We start from the raw sequence: 12925 nt of genomic DNA, 5'->3' as shown, positions 1-12925 counted from the left end.
CTCCAACTGCCTGCCTGTAAGAAGAAAAGCCCTCCCTTCAGCCACCATCTTGGGGGGAGAGAGGCAGGCAAGCTCCAACTGCCTGCCTGTAAGAAGAAAAGCCCTCCCTTCAGCCACCATCTTGGAGGGAGAGAGGCAGGCAAGCTCCAACTGCCTGCCTGTAAGAAGAAAAGCCCTCCTTCCGACCACCACCTTGGGGAGAAAGAGGCCTGGCCTGAAAGACTAAGAGTCCTCCTTCCGACCACCATCTTGAGGGGGAGAGAGGCCTGTTATGTTTGTTTGTTTGTTTGTTTTTACTTTGTATTGTACTTCCTGTTGTACACCGCTTTGATCTAATTTGGAAAAGCGGTATATAAATAAACATTATTATTATTATTATTATTATTATTATTGGCGGGGTACAGACCGCCGCTGCCAGTAGGTCCGCAGGGGAGTCGGAGCCTTCACACGGCCCGACTCCCGCGCGGACCGAAAAAGAAGCTCCAAAATGGAGCTTCTTTTTCCGTCGCGTTTGCGACGTAGCGAGGCGCCAGGGGCGCGCTCGCTACGTCACAAACGGCGCGACGCGTACGGACGCTCAGTGTCCGATACGCAAAGATGGCACCGGCCATGTAGAAGGGCCGGTGCCATCTTGTACGGACGGAGTCCGTACTAGGCCCAGGGGCGTCTATAAGAGACGCCCCTTTTTTAAAATGGGACGTCCAGAGGACGTCCCAAATGGCGGTGCAGAAAGCACCATTATTATTATATTGTATTGGGCGGGGGGAGGGGGGAGCTTTGATAATAAAGCTTTATTTTAAAAAATCAGTTGCTCCTCTTTGGGGTAATTAAGCTTTCAGTCATGCATAAAAGCATGGCCATATACATTGCTGTTACTCATTTTTATTTTAGGTCTACTGGCTATACAAAGGGAGCTTAAATTTCTCTTTGACTTCCTTCAATTGATTTTGCAGGGAACACAGTTTGAGGCTCCATGTGGATAACTACTTGACATTCCCTGTTCTGCTATGACTTGAAATACTTCCCTTTCTTGCACTTCCTGCAAGTATGTAATACTTTGTTACATTGTGGCAATGCCCCTTTACAGATAAAGAGTCGTAAGACACATTTACTATGCCCACAAATACAAAGTAATAGCAGAACTGATGGTGCAACTTCTTCTTTTAAAAATTTAATATCACAAATTAAATAATCAACATATGTCCACTTCACTGCTTGAAAACTCTGGTGCAATCATCTCTTGCTTTTTTCTCGTTGCTCAATTTTCTGTTGGAGTAATGTACTTTTTCCCCTAGCAAAAGTGCTGATGCATCATGCTTGCATCCTTGTATTTTCAGTCCTTCCCATATTTATGTAAATATCACAGTATGACCAAGTTGAGCTTTATTTGTGCATAATGGTGATAAATTTAAAAATGCTTAGCTAAACAGTGATTATAATTTAGATTCCCATAAGAGAAGAATCTTTAAAACATAATCACCACTATCAGGAATATCACAGTCACCTTAAATATTAGTGAACATATTGTACAGTCTGCCCTCGATATCTTCGATTTTTTTTATCCATGAATTCAACCATTCGGTATAGATGTATTCCAAAAACCAAGCTATGATTTTGCCATTTTATATAAGGGACACCATTTTACTATGCTGTTATATTTTACTATGCCAGGAGCAACAATAGTCAACAGTAGTTCTTTGGTCTTGTTATTTTATAGTCTTCAAGATGTTTCTGATTTCTTTCAGAAAAATCCTTTTCTACCCTAAATGTGTAAAGTTAGCCCAGGGATTCCACATTAACAACAGTAAATCCTGTAAAGTCAAAAATTAGTCCTATAATATCTCTTATTTATCCTGCTAAATACCAGGGAATTCTTGAGTAGAGCAGAATTTTTAAATTTGCTGTGTTCTGTGACACAGTCCAACTCCCCTTTTCTCTCCTGCAAGTGCCAAAAGCTTCAGCCCTGCTTCTCTTGGCCTGGTACTATCAGCGTGAGACCTGCTAGCCATCTGGAGTAATCCACCTGCATGCCTGTGCTTCATCAGCAATGTTGGTCTAGAAGTTTCCTTCAGTTTTTGCAGAATGGGCTCATCTCAGCATTAATAAGCTTGGTGCCTTGGCATATTTTTGTCAGTGTCTGATGGCTTTGTGACTTGCCTATTTAATTTGGCCCTTTAAATGTGAATCTGTAAGCTCTATCATTTGGATGTGTAAGTTAGATTTTAAATTGCTTTGACAAACAGCTACTGTAAACCCAAGTGACTTAAGCAACAAAGTACACAGTAGTCCTGCATTCAAATCTAGTGAATTCATGGCACAGATCAATCAGCCCTGGTCAGGCTGTTATCTCTCAACTCTTATATCTGCAGTGTTGATATAATGATAATACTTGTCTGCCTTAGGGAATAAAGATTATTAATGTAACAGTTCGTTAGAAAAATCTTGAACACACTAAAGAACTATATACATGCTTGGTGCTAATTATAAGTAAAGTTTAATAATCTTACCAATTTTTTAAAATCTTAGTTAAAAACCCAGCTAGGCTGTTCATTTTGTTGTTGTTTTGGTTAACTGCCATCAAGTCGATCACCACTCATGGTGAACTTGTGAATTAGGCATCTTCAAGACTCCCTTTCCTCCACTCTCTGCTTAGTTCTTATAAATTCATACTTGTGGCCTCCTTAATAGTGTCCATCCATCTAGCATGTGGCCTTCCTCTCTTTCTTCATCCCTCCACCTTTCCTATCATTATTGTTTTTTTCCACTGAGTCATACCTTCTCATGATGTACGAAAGCATCAGCTTAATCATCTTGGCTTCTAGGGAGTTTTCATTAAGATAGTACAAATTTTCTTCTGATGTCCAGAGATAAAGAACATATTTTTCAGTATTTTTTTTTTGAATACACAAATATTTTATTTAGGATTAATTATAAAACATATTTGGGAGCAACTTTGGTAGATCCAGGGGTCAATTTTATATCCTTGGGACTTTTTGCCAAAAATGCCAAAGAATAAGGAAAACAATTGGATGTAGTTAAGCCCACTACCAGTTTTGAAAAACTGGATTTTTTTTTAAAGTTAACTCAGGCACTTTACAGGCTGCCCAAAAAGTCCATTTCCGCCGCCAGGAAGCCTCAGCCTCCAAACAGCGAGGCTTCCCAATGGCCGAAAAAGAAGCCCCAAAAAGAGGCTTCTTTTGACGGCGCGCTTATGACGCCGCAAGGCGCCAATGGTGCACTGGCAGCATCATAAGTGAGCTGTGACGTGCGGACGCTAAGCGTCCGTGACGTCAAAATGGTGACGCCCATGTGTATAGGGCGCCGCCATTTTGTACGTACTAGGTACGTATTGTTAAGGAAAATGCAACATGGGATATACAGTAGAGAAATAAAACATGTATGTGAAAGTCACAATGACTAAGCAAGAGCATTTAAGAAGCTACACAGGTGAAAAAGCTAATGTAATATAGAAGGCTTGAATGCCAAGGACAGAATTATAGAGTGTACAATTGGAAGCACCTGAGATTCAATAAGTGTACAAGGTGAAATGATGAAATCCTTAAGTATGGGTTGAACTATGTGAACCAATCAAAATGAATGTACACGCCCACTGGGTGGAAACTGACTAAGTGGGTGGTGTTTAACAATGGCTATAATACAGTGGTGCCTCGGGTTACGAAATTAATTCGTTCCGCCATTCCTTTCGTAACCCGAAAATTTCGTAACCCGAAACACTTTTCCGTTAGCACTGGAAAGCCTATAGCTGCCCTTTGCAGCATTTGAATTTCGCGCCAAAATGAATTTCGTAACCTGAAAAATATTTCGTAACCCGAAACAGTTTTTGCCAATCCAACTTTTTCGTATCCCGGAAATTTCGTAACCCGATCATTTCGTATCCCGAGGCACCACTGTAATTGCTATGTTTGCCTATGTATTTTGTGGAGTAGATTGGAGTATTGTGGGTAGTTGGAGTAGTTTGGAGATATTGGAGATTGTGAGGGCATTAGTATTTGTATATAGTAGAATAAAGTAGATCTTTTATATAAGACTACTGAGTTGTCTGGTGTCTTCAGTGAAGATACAAGAGCCAGCAGGATCCTGGAGAAGTTTGGAGACTTCTGAGGAAGAAGAGTGAGAAGGCTTGGAGGGTTTGTCAGGGTCTTCAGCCTATTCTCTGAAACTCTGCTGCTTAGGAGAAAAGCATTAACCACTGACCAAAGCTGGTCAGCTCCGCTGCATAACAAGGTGGTGAGTTAGAGCCAGAGGTGAAGAGCTACAACTCCCATCATCCCTGACACGTACAAGGGTTAGGGCATCTGCAAGGGACACCCTTTCATAACCCTAGTACATACCTAGTACATACTTTTTGTCCGTGCGGAACGGACCAAAGTACAGGCGTGAGGGCTGAAACTTATTTAAAAGGTGAATTTATACTCATGGAGGGTTCCATGAGACGTAGAAAAAGAGTTTGGTTATTGGTTACGGGGGAAACATTTAGGGGGTTTGTGGTGCAAAAAGCACTTTGGGGACATCTTGCAACCCTGGGGTCACACATTGCCCTCCCCCGTGAGGCATATAACAATTTATCTTGCAGGCAACAAATGAGGCTATTTCTGAAATACAGTTGAATTGATTGTTATGAAAGCATAGTTGTGCTGTGAGTGATTGGTTGAATTGTAGCTCTTGCTAGTAAGCAAAGGGAATTTTAAAGATTGTGTAGACTGTGCTGCATGAAAAGATACTGTGTCTTTAGAAGGCCAGAAATACTTAACATATCTCTTTTTTAATGTGGATAACAGCTTTGACAAACAGGTTGGCCAACATCTGCTGTTGCTCTATTGATTCCTGCCTTTCTAGCTGCCACTTACAGCCAACTGGAATGATCCAGAGCAGAGCATAGTCTTAATATTAAAAACAAAAAAAATGAGCTGAAAATCATGATTTGCAAGATTTTTCTTTATCAATTTCAATCTTTCAAATAGAGCACTAACACTTTAGTTTTTAATCTTGTGTGCAAGCATTTTATTCCACCACAACATAAGCAAGTCTGTTTTATTTGGTTCTGTTTGCATCTATCTTTTGGCATGTTCTGTAGTCATGGGTGAAGGTCAAGAAGCTCTAAAGAGATGTTGAGATTAGAACACCCTTCAGGGCTGGAAATGTATCTCAAAAGAACCTGAGAGGATTCTAGAAAGGTACTGACAGTGTAATGTTTGCAATGGGCCCCATTTAAACCAAGCCTTAAAAATTTCATTGCTTAGACAGAGCAAGCATCTCTCTACTCAAATTCTGGTAATGACCTGCTGGAAACTGCTGGCCATTTGCAGGCAGGACATAAATAAGATGATAGACTTCCCCTGTTGACTGCTTGCCCTTCCTGTTTAGGAGTGTTCTGCCTATGTAAATGGATGCTGTGTTAGCTAATACTTGTTGATAGTCCTTTCTTCTCTGGATGTATCTACTATATATATATATATATATATATATATATTTGACTAAAGTGCACCTTTGCTTTATGCGGGGTATCCGTTCCGGACCCCCCCGCCCGCGTAAGGCAAATTCCACGTATGCTTTGAGCCCCATTGAAAACAATGGGGCTCATGCACGTGGCACGGTGTGGCACGCGCACCCATTTCCTCTTCTGTCACACAGATTTGAGTGTAAGTTAAAAGGCTTATATAGTGTGCCTGTGTATGTAAGTCGACCTCATGTATAAGTCGAAGGCAGCCTTTGGAGCCACTATTATGGATTTTGATATGACCCATGGATAAGTCCAGGGAAAAACCTAGGAGCATATAACAAAGGATATAAAGGACAAAAGAAAGAAAAATAATGCCAAAAAACTTGCGAAATCCCAAGAGGCATAACTGCTTGTGCTCACCCTGAAGGCTGAAAAGATGATGGGGTAACTACAGTAAATAGTGGCTGTGCAATGTGTGATGGAAGCAACCAGGCACAGACAGGTCTACAAAAATACGCACATGTCAAAAAGGGTGAAAAGGTAAGGCAAAGAAAATGACGACTATGTTAGCAGTTGCCATTTTAACTTTAATGTGGTACTGTTGCCTGATTTTAACCCAGTATGACAAGTACTGTATACACAAATGTGTTATTCAAATCCATCAAAGCCCAGTTTCCTCTTGGTGCTACTTTAAGGGGAAGTACCAAAGAGCAGCCACTACCACCATTTTCCTGCCCAGGTATTCAAAAAGGTCAGAAGCGGTGCACAATGGAGAGAGTGGAGGGGCTTCATGCTTGTTTTAGGTGCTCATGGGATGGGCTAAGCTCTTACCTTTCACCACTTTACTCAGAGTCAGGGATGGTTCTGTTTTTATAAAGTACAGTATTTGCCTGTGACCTGTGGATAAGCCAGGGTTTTGGAACAATTTTTTGACTAAAGTTTTTAGACTAGATACAGTATAGTATGTAGTAATTTTTTTTTAAAAAAAAATCATCACAATTACTGGCCATTGCTGTTCAAATCTTGAATTCATTGCACAGTTATTCTCTTTATTGGGGAAGCACTGTAGCTCAGTAATAGAGCACTTGCTTTGCAGCTGAAAGCGCTCAAGAATAAATCCCTGTTGGGAAATTCTGTCAATCCATGTAGAACAGGTGGGCAGCTACTAAAATCTGAGGCCCACGTTACCTTTTACTATACATCTCCTCTAATACTCTTTTAAAGTGGAAAAAATAATCTTCAAAATACATGCTTGCACCTTCTAGGGGGGAAAGGGGACTGGTGAATAGTTTCACCTCTCTCCTGGACAGTTTTAGGCCAGCATGGGCCTTCTTTAATAGAGAGCTGTAACCAGACTTCTAGTTTACTTGTTGTTTTTTAAAAATGAACCTAAAACAGTCTGGGAGGTGCAGGCAAAAATAATGTTGAAAACCCCCATTAAACACCAAAAAGAGGGGAAAGGAGCCCTTGAATGTCTCAAAATGGTCTCAGAGGTGCCCCCCCCCCCCCCATCCCTGATATTGAAAATGGACCAATAGTCTGCCTCAGTCCAAAGTTGCTCCCTGCATTCTCTGTGCATTTTGCTGGCAACAGCTCAGTGCATGAATTTGGAAACAGAAATGTAACTGGTTTAGGGAGAGCTTCTCTTGTGCAAGAACCTGCTGGATGAGAGTGAAAAGCCTCTGACTAGATGGAGATCCCATTAGTGAATCATTTGAGAGCTGCTTCTTTTGAGGTACAGGGTTTGTTTTTTCTTCAAATCAGATTTTAAATTCCACATTGGATTCTGGCAATACCCCCATGCTCTCCAGGGAAAGCTTCCCAGTTACTGTTATTGCCAGCAGGTTTTAAAGCCTTATATACAGCTTTGTTGTCTTGGATGGCATGATGAAGTAGCAGCAGGGAGTTGGCAATGAAAGATTTGCCCTCCTTGTGGTGGCTGTTAAGCAAGCGTAGGCAGTTGTTGGTTAGAAGGGAACATTGCAGGCTATATTTATCAAACAGGAATTAGGCAGTATTGTTTTGTTGATCGGATTGGCAGGTCAAGCATCCCAAATATAGGATTATTGCCAGTGGATAAGAATATTGTTGGTGTATTTCTGTAAAAAAAATAATAATGAAGAATTCCATTGATGCATTGAGTTCCAGGGAACACAGTGAAGTCTACTATTTACAGGTCTCTAATAACCAGACACTGTATTAAAGTTTTCAACAGAGTTGAGAAGAGTTAATCTAAATATCTGTGCTGATTGCATAATGCAAAAATGCAGCAAGTGTAGGGGTGTCTTTATTAATTCAGCTATCATTTATAATGTTATTAAACATTTTAAGTTGTTCACAACAGTTCTTAGGCTTATGTCTACCTAGCAGTGATTATTGTCTTTGGATCTAAAGTTCCAGGTGTCCAGACAGCATTAGTTATGAGGACTGAGCAACAAATGAACATCAAAAATCTAGCTTCAGTTTGAAGCTGTGACAATCAAGAAGAGTTGTCTGTAGTTCTGGTATCACTGAAGTTTCTCAGAATCCTTAGAAGGCAGAAAAATAAAGTGGAGTGTTGACATTCACCCACACCCCTCTCCTCAAAAAACCAAGCTAGATACCTGAGCCATCGACAGTCTGAAGGCATATGCTACAGTTATGTTGTTAAATTGAAATATCTCTAGTTCTACTTGTGGGGACTACTTGGTACATAATATGAACTTTTCTGAAATCTTTGCAGGAGAAATGGTAGAGAAATTAGGTGATAAAACAAACATGCACGGATGTTGGCCAGTGATTTTATTAAATACCCCTTTCCAAATTGTGGAACATATTTCCGGCATTAAACGTTACTGTGCTGGATCTGGCCATCTAAGGGGCAAAATAGACTGGCAGTAAAAGCCAGTTTGGGGGTGGCTTGGTGACCCCCAGCCACCCGCCCAGACCCCGCCCCCAATCCGACCTCACATCGCCCGCCCAGCCAGACAGCAGCTAGTGTGGGAACGCTCCTGTGGTGCAGCAACCAGACTCTGCATGCTGCAAGAGCGGAGAAGAGGCCAGATTGGGATTGCAGTATGCATTTGCCGCAGCCCCAATCTGGCACACAAAGGGGCAGCATGACGCTGCCCCTTTAGGACTGTCTGTTTTTGGCCATTGTTAGCATTTTCAGTGGGCAACCAGATGTCTGTTTGGAAAGCTCATAAGGAAAGCTCATGTGTAGTTTCAGCAATTAGCACTTAGTGATGAGCTCCTGGTTTATAGGTTCTCCTTAACTATCCTGGCTAGCAGATGCTTAGTAGAGCTAGCAATGGCATTTTCTCATGATTTTGAAAAGTCATCTCTGATCATGATCAGTATCTAACTTGTGGTTTTAGATTCAGAATATGCCTTAGTAAAGAAGACATTTACAAACAGATATACTTGGGCTGGAGAAGTCTTCTAAATGTGCTTTGATATGCTATGAAGGACCTTTATCTCAATCACAACTTCAAAGCTTTGTCTGGAAGGGTGAATTTTCTGAGTTCATCTAAGAACTTTATAAAGCAAGGAAAGTAACATAACCTGTTTGGAAAGGGAAATTAAAAGGAGCATGTTGGAACACCACACTGGGCACAAGGTGGGCGTAGCTGGCATATGGAGTGCAAAGAGAATCCTGTCATGCTTAAACAAATTTGTTTTCAAGTTGAACTCTGCACAACCGTTGCACTTCTGAAATGGAGCCTTGGGGCATAACTCTTTTTGTCACTAACAACTCTGTCCTGATAATATTTGTCATCTTGGATCCTGAAAAGGCAATGTAACTTGCTAACTGTCGACAAAAAGGATTGCATTGTGAGAGAATATCTTCATAGTCTTGTAAAGTTCTTTTAAAGTGTTTGCAATAGTAATATACAGAAAGAGGAAGAGGAGGGAGAAGGTGGAGGTGTCAGATCATTTGGGGAATTCTAAAGTGATGAGGTACTTCATAACATACCTTTCAGTGCAGCAGTGGAGAGAACCAGATGGGTTTTGGAAGAACAGAGTGTCCAGGGCACTTTAATTTGCTCATTTTCTTAAAGTTGAGCTAAACAGTGTACGCACCTGCTATCAAATGAAGTCCTGCCTGGGCTGCCAGGGGCTTTCCCATTTGCTTCAGTGGGCAGAAGAAGTTCCACACTCAGATTCCAGCAACACTACATTAACACATAACATGCAGCTGACAATACCTTTTTTACTTTTAAGTAAGCGTGCTCAGCCCTGAGCTGTATCAGGATTAGCATGATCAAGTAACAGAGTTTTAAATATCCCCATCTGATTTTTATTTTAAAATATTTCCCCTCTCATGTGTCCATTGGCACAATTTGATTGTTTAAATCTACATATATTTAAAATGATATTCAGTGGCATGCTACATGTGATTTTTGTTGGACGGCATACAGAGAAATGCTTATTTGAAACTGACACTCCCTTTGAAGTAAATGTGGGCATCTCTTAGTAGCAATGACACAGATAGGGCTTTTAGTTGTGGCAGTTACATCCAGATTACCCTAATTCTGTTTCTGTGTACTTTAATGGGTTGTTTTCAAATTGAATCAGTGAGCTTTCATGAAAAGATAGTGCAGAATGGTCAGTTTTGTGACATTAAAGGAGTATACATTATGGAATGGTGCTGATTCAGTCATGACTTTAGAGTGCTTGATCTGTGCAGTGTCATTAACCTTCATGAACTGGAATGTAAAAACCTTGCATTTTGCAACTCTTGGGGTATTTTCTGATCCCAATAAAGATTTCCTGTATAGTGTATGGATATAAAAACACCCAAAGTATATACAACTCAGCACAAAAATTAGAATCATACAAGCCACTGTATTCCCTGTTACCGTGTATGGATGTGAGAGTTGGACAGTTAAGAAAGAAGATAGGAAGAAAAACAATTTATTTGGGATGTGGTGTTAGAGAAGAGTGCTGAGGATTCCATAGACAGCCAAACAAACAAACAAACAGATGGGTCCTAGAGCAGGTCAAGCCAGACATTTCTTTGGAAACTAAGGCCTGTTACAGACTGCCAAAATAAAGCTGCTTCGGGTCTCTTTGGAGGTATGCTATTTAAATGATGCATGTGTCTTAAATGTCCGGAAGCTGCGTCAAAGCTGCACTCCAGTCCTTAGGACTGGATCGTGGGTTTGGCACGGCTTCCAAACTCTTAGGATGCATGCATCATTGAAACAGCGTACTTCCTAGGTGGGCAAAAGATTTGAACCAAAATATAATGTTGGAACAGTGGAAAAAGACATGGAGAAGACGGATCAAATATTCAAAAAGTATAGAAATTAGGGAAAGTTGTTACAAATCTACAAACTGGGGTAAAATGAGTGCCCATCTTGTTGGGGGCAATTGGCATACAGATTGTAAACCGCTTAGAAAGTGCTGAGTTCACTGACCAGTGGTATAGAAATGTAAATGCTATTGCTATTGCTAAATCTAATTCTCGATGGATTCTATGACAAAACATTACTCTTTGAGGCTATAATGTAGCTTTAAAAATGGGATTTCCATTTATTTCAGTGTATTGGAAGTTAAGTTTGTCATTCAGACCAAATAGTGAACATACTGTTCTGTTTCTCCATGCTTAAATACCCTCAGGGAACCAGACCGTATCTGATTTTGCAAGCTAAGCAGGTCCTCCCTGGTTAGTGTTTGGATGGTAGACTGTCAACAAAGACCAGATCTTGTTAAGCCTAACAGGGAGAAGGAACTTTTAAAACCACCTCTGAGTATTCCTTGCCTAAGATAACCCTATGAAATTCATGGGATCACCTAAGTCAACAGGTGAGTTGGAGACAAATACACATTTATATATTCTGTAGGAGTACAGGTGCTGTCAACCAGTGTGGCATAGTGGTTTGAGTGTTGGACTAGGACACTGAGAGACCAGGGTTCAAATCCCTGCTCAGCCATGGAACTCCCCTGGGTGGCCTTAGGTAAGTCACACACTTTCAGCCTCAGAGGAAAGCAAGGGCAAATCCCCTCTGAACAAATTTTGCCAAGAAAACCCAGTGATAGGTTTGCCTTAGGGCAGCGGTTCTCAACTTTCCTAATGCCGCAACCCTTTAATACGGTTTCTCATGTTGTAGTGACCCTCAAACATAAAACTATGGTGTTCCTGAGACCACCAGAAAAATGTGTTTTCCGATAGTCTTAGGCGACCCCTGTGAAAGGGTCATTCGACCCCCAAAGAGGTCATTGAGAGCCACTGCCTTAGTGTAATTGTAAGTTAAAAATGACTTGAAGCCACACAACAACAGATGCTGTATACTATATTTCAGAGAAAGCAATAGGCAAAAGCACCTCTGGGTATTCCTTGCCTAAGAAAACCCTATGAAATTCATAGCATCACCATAAGTCAACAGGGGACTTGAAGGTACCCATATATACACACACTGAATAAACCCCCATTACGCTTATGTTCAGAACTCAGCTCTAAGATAATCTCTGTTTTTATTTTATTTTATACTGTAATCTACCCTTTATAGTACAGTGGTGTGTTTGAAAAATGTTCAGGAGATAGTAAATAAAATCTCAGAAATCAGAGAGCTGACTGAAATAGATTTCCAGTGGGGCTGGATCTGCAGTGTTTCACATTGCTCATTGGCCCTTTCCATGACCAACAAAACCAGACTTTATTTATTTATTCATTTACTTATTGCAAAATGGGAAACTTTGCATCCTTGCTTGACACATGCAGTTTATACTGCTTGAAGAATTTGGTACTTTTGGAGCATTTTTTAAAATAAAAAGTTTGAAATATAATATGCACACAGTAGACTGAGGGGTTCAGTGGCAATTATGGATTTTGCATTTTTAACACTCATTTCTGAAAACTGACAGCTAAAAGATAAGATGTAATCTGGCATCTTCAGAAAGAGCCTTGAGCCACTAGAGCAAATATGGCCAGCCAGGTATGGTCTGCTTGTCTTTGGTGTTCACCAGCAATGATCTACTGCCCATTTTTTAGTCCTATCCTTTGCCCTAGAATAGGATGATGTGGTAGAGCATATTTAGATACCTTACACCTCTTTACCTCATGTGATGGCGGTTGAACTTGTTAACTATTCAAATTTATATATAAGTAAATGCCTCCTCTTCTTTAAAAAGAGAAAGACTGTGAAAATAGGGGGAAAGGTGAAGTACTAAAATGAATATGAACAGAATGTCTGTTTCCAGAGTCGCATATTCCTCAAAACGGAGCATGTTGTGTAGTGTTTGAGAGAATATTGTCTGAATATAGCCTGTTTCATTTTTGATAATGTAATTTTGGAAAATGAATGCTCATTTCCTCATTCAAAGCAAGCTAATTAAAAATACCTTTGGCTTCATAAAACACTCCTGCCAGAAAAGGGTTAAATTTTCCTTTTCTTTGGTCCAAAGCGCACTGCAGAAATAATCCATTTTGAGACAGCTTTAACTGCTGAGGTTCAATGCTAGGGAATTCTGGGAAATGTA

General features: G+C 40.5%; 1 protein-coding gene across 3 annotated transcripts in view; it reads left to right on the top strand.

The window, feature by feature from the left end:
* Positions 1 to 12925, top strand: part of CYRIB (CYFIP related Rac1 interactor B) — an 85860-nt gene that overhangs the window by 15131 nt on the left and 57804 nt on the right. The window lies entirely within an intron of this gene.

Source organism: Sceloporus undulatus, chromosome 4, assembly GCF_019175285.1.
Source record: "Sceloporus undulatus isolate JIND9_A2432 ecotype Alabama chromosome 4, SceUnd_v1.1, whole genome shotgun sequence".
Lineage (NCBI taxonomy): Eukaryota > Metazoa > Chordata > Lepidosauria > Squamata > Phrynosomatidae > Sceloporus > Sceloporus undulatus.
This window is presented reverse-complemented; position numbering and strand designations above follow the sequence as displayed.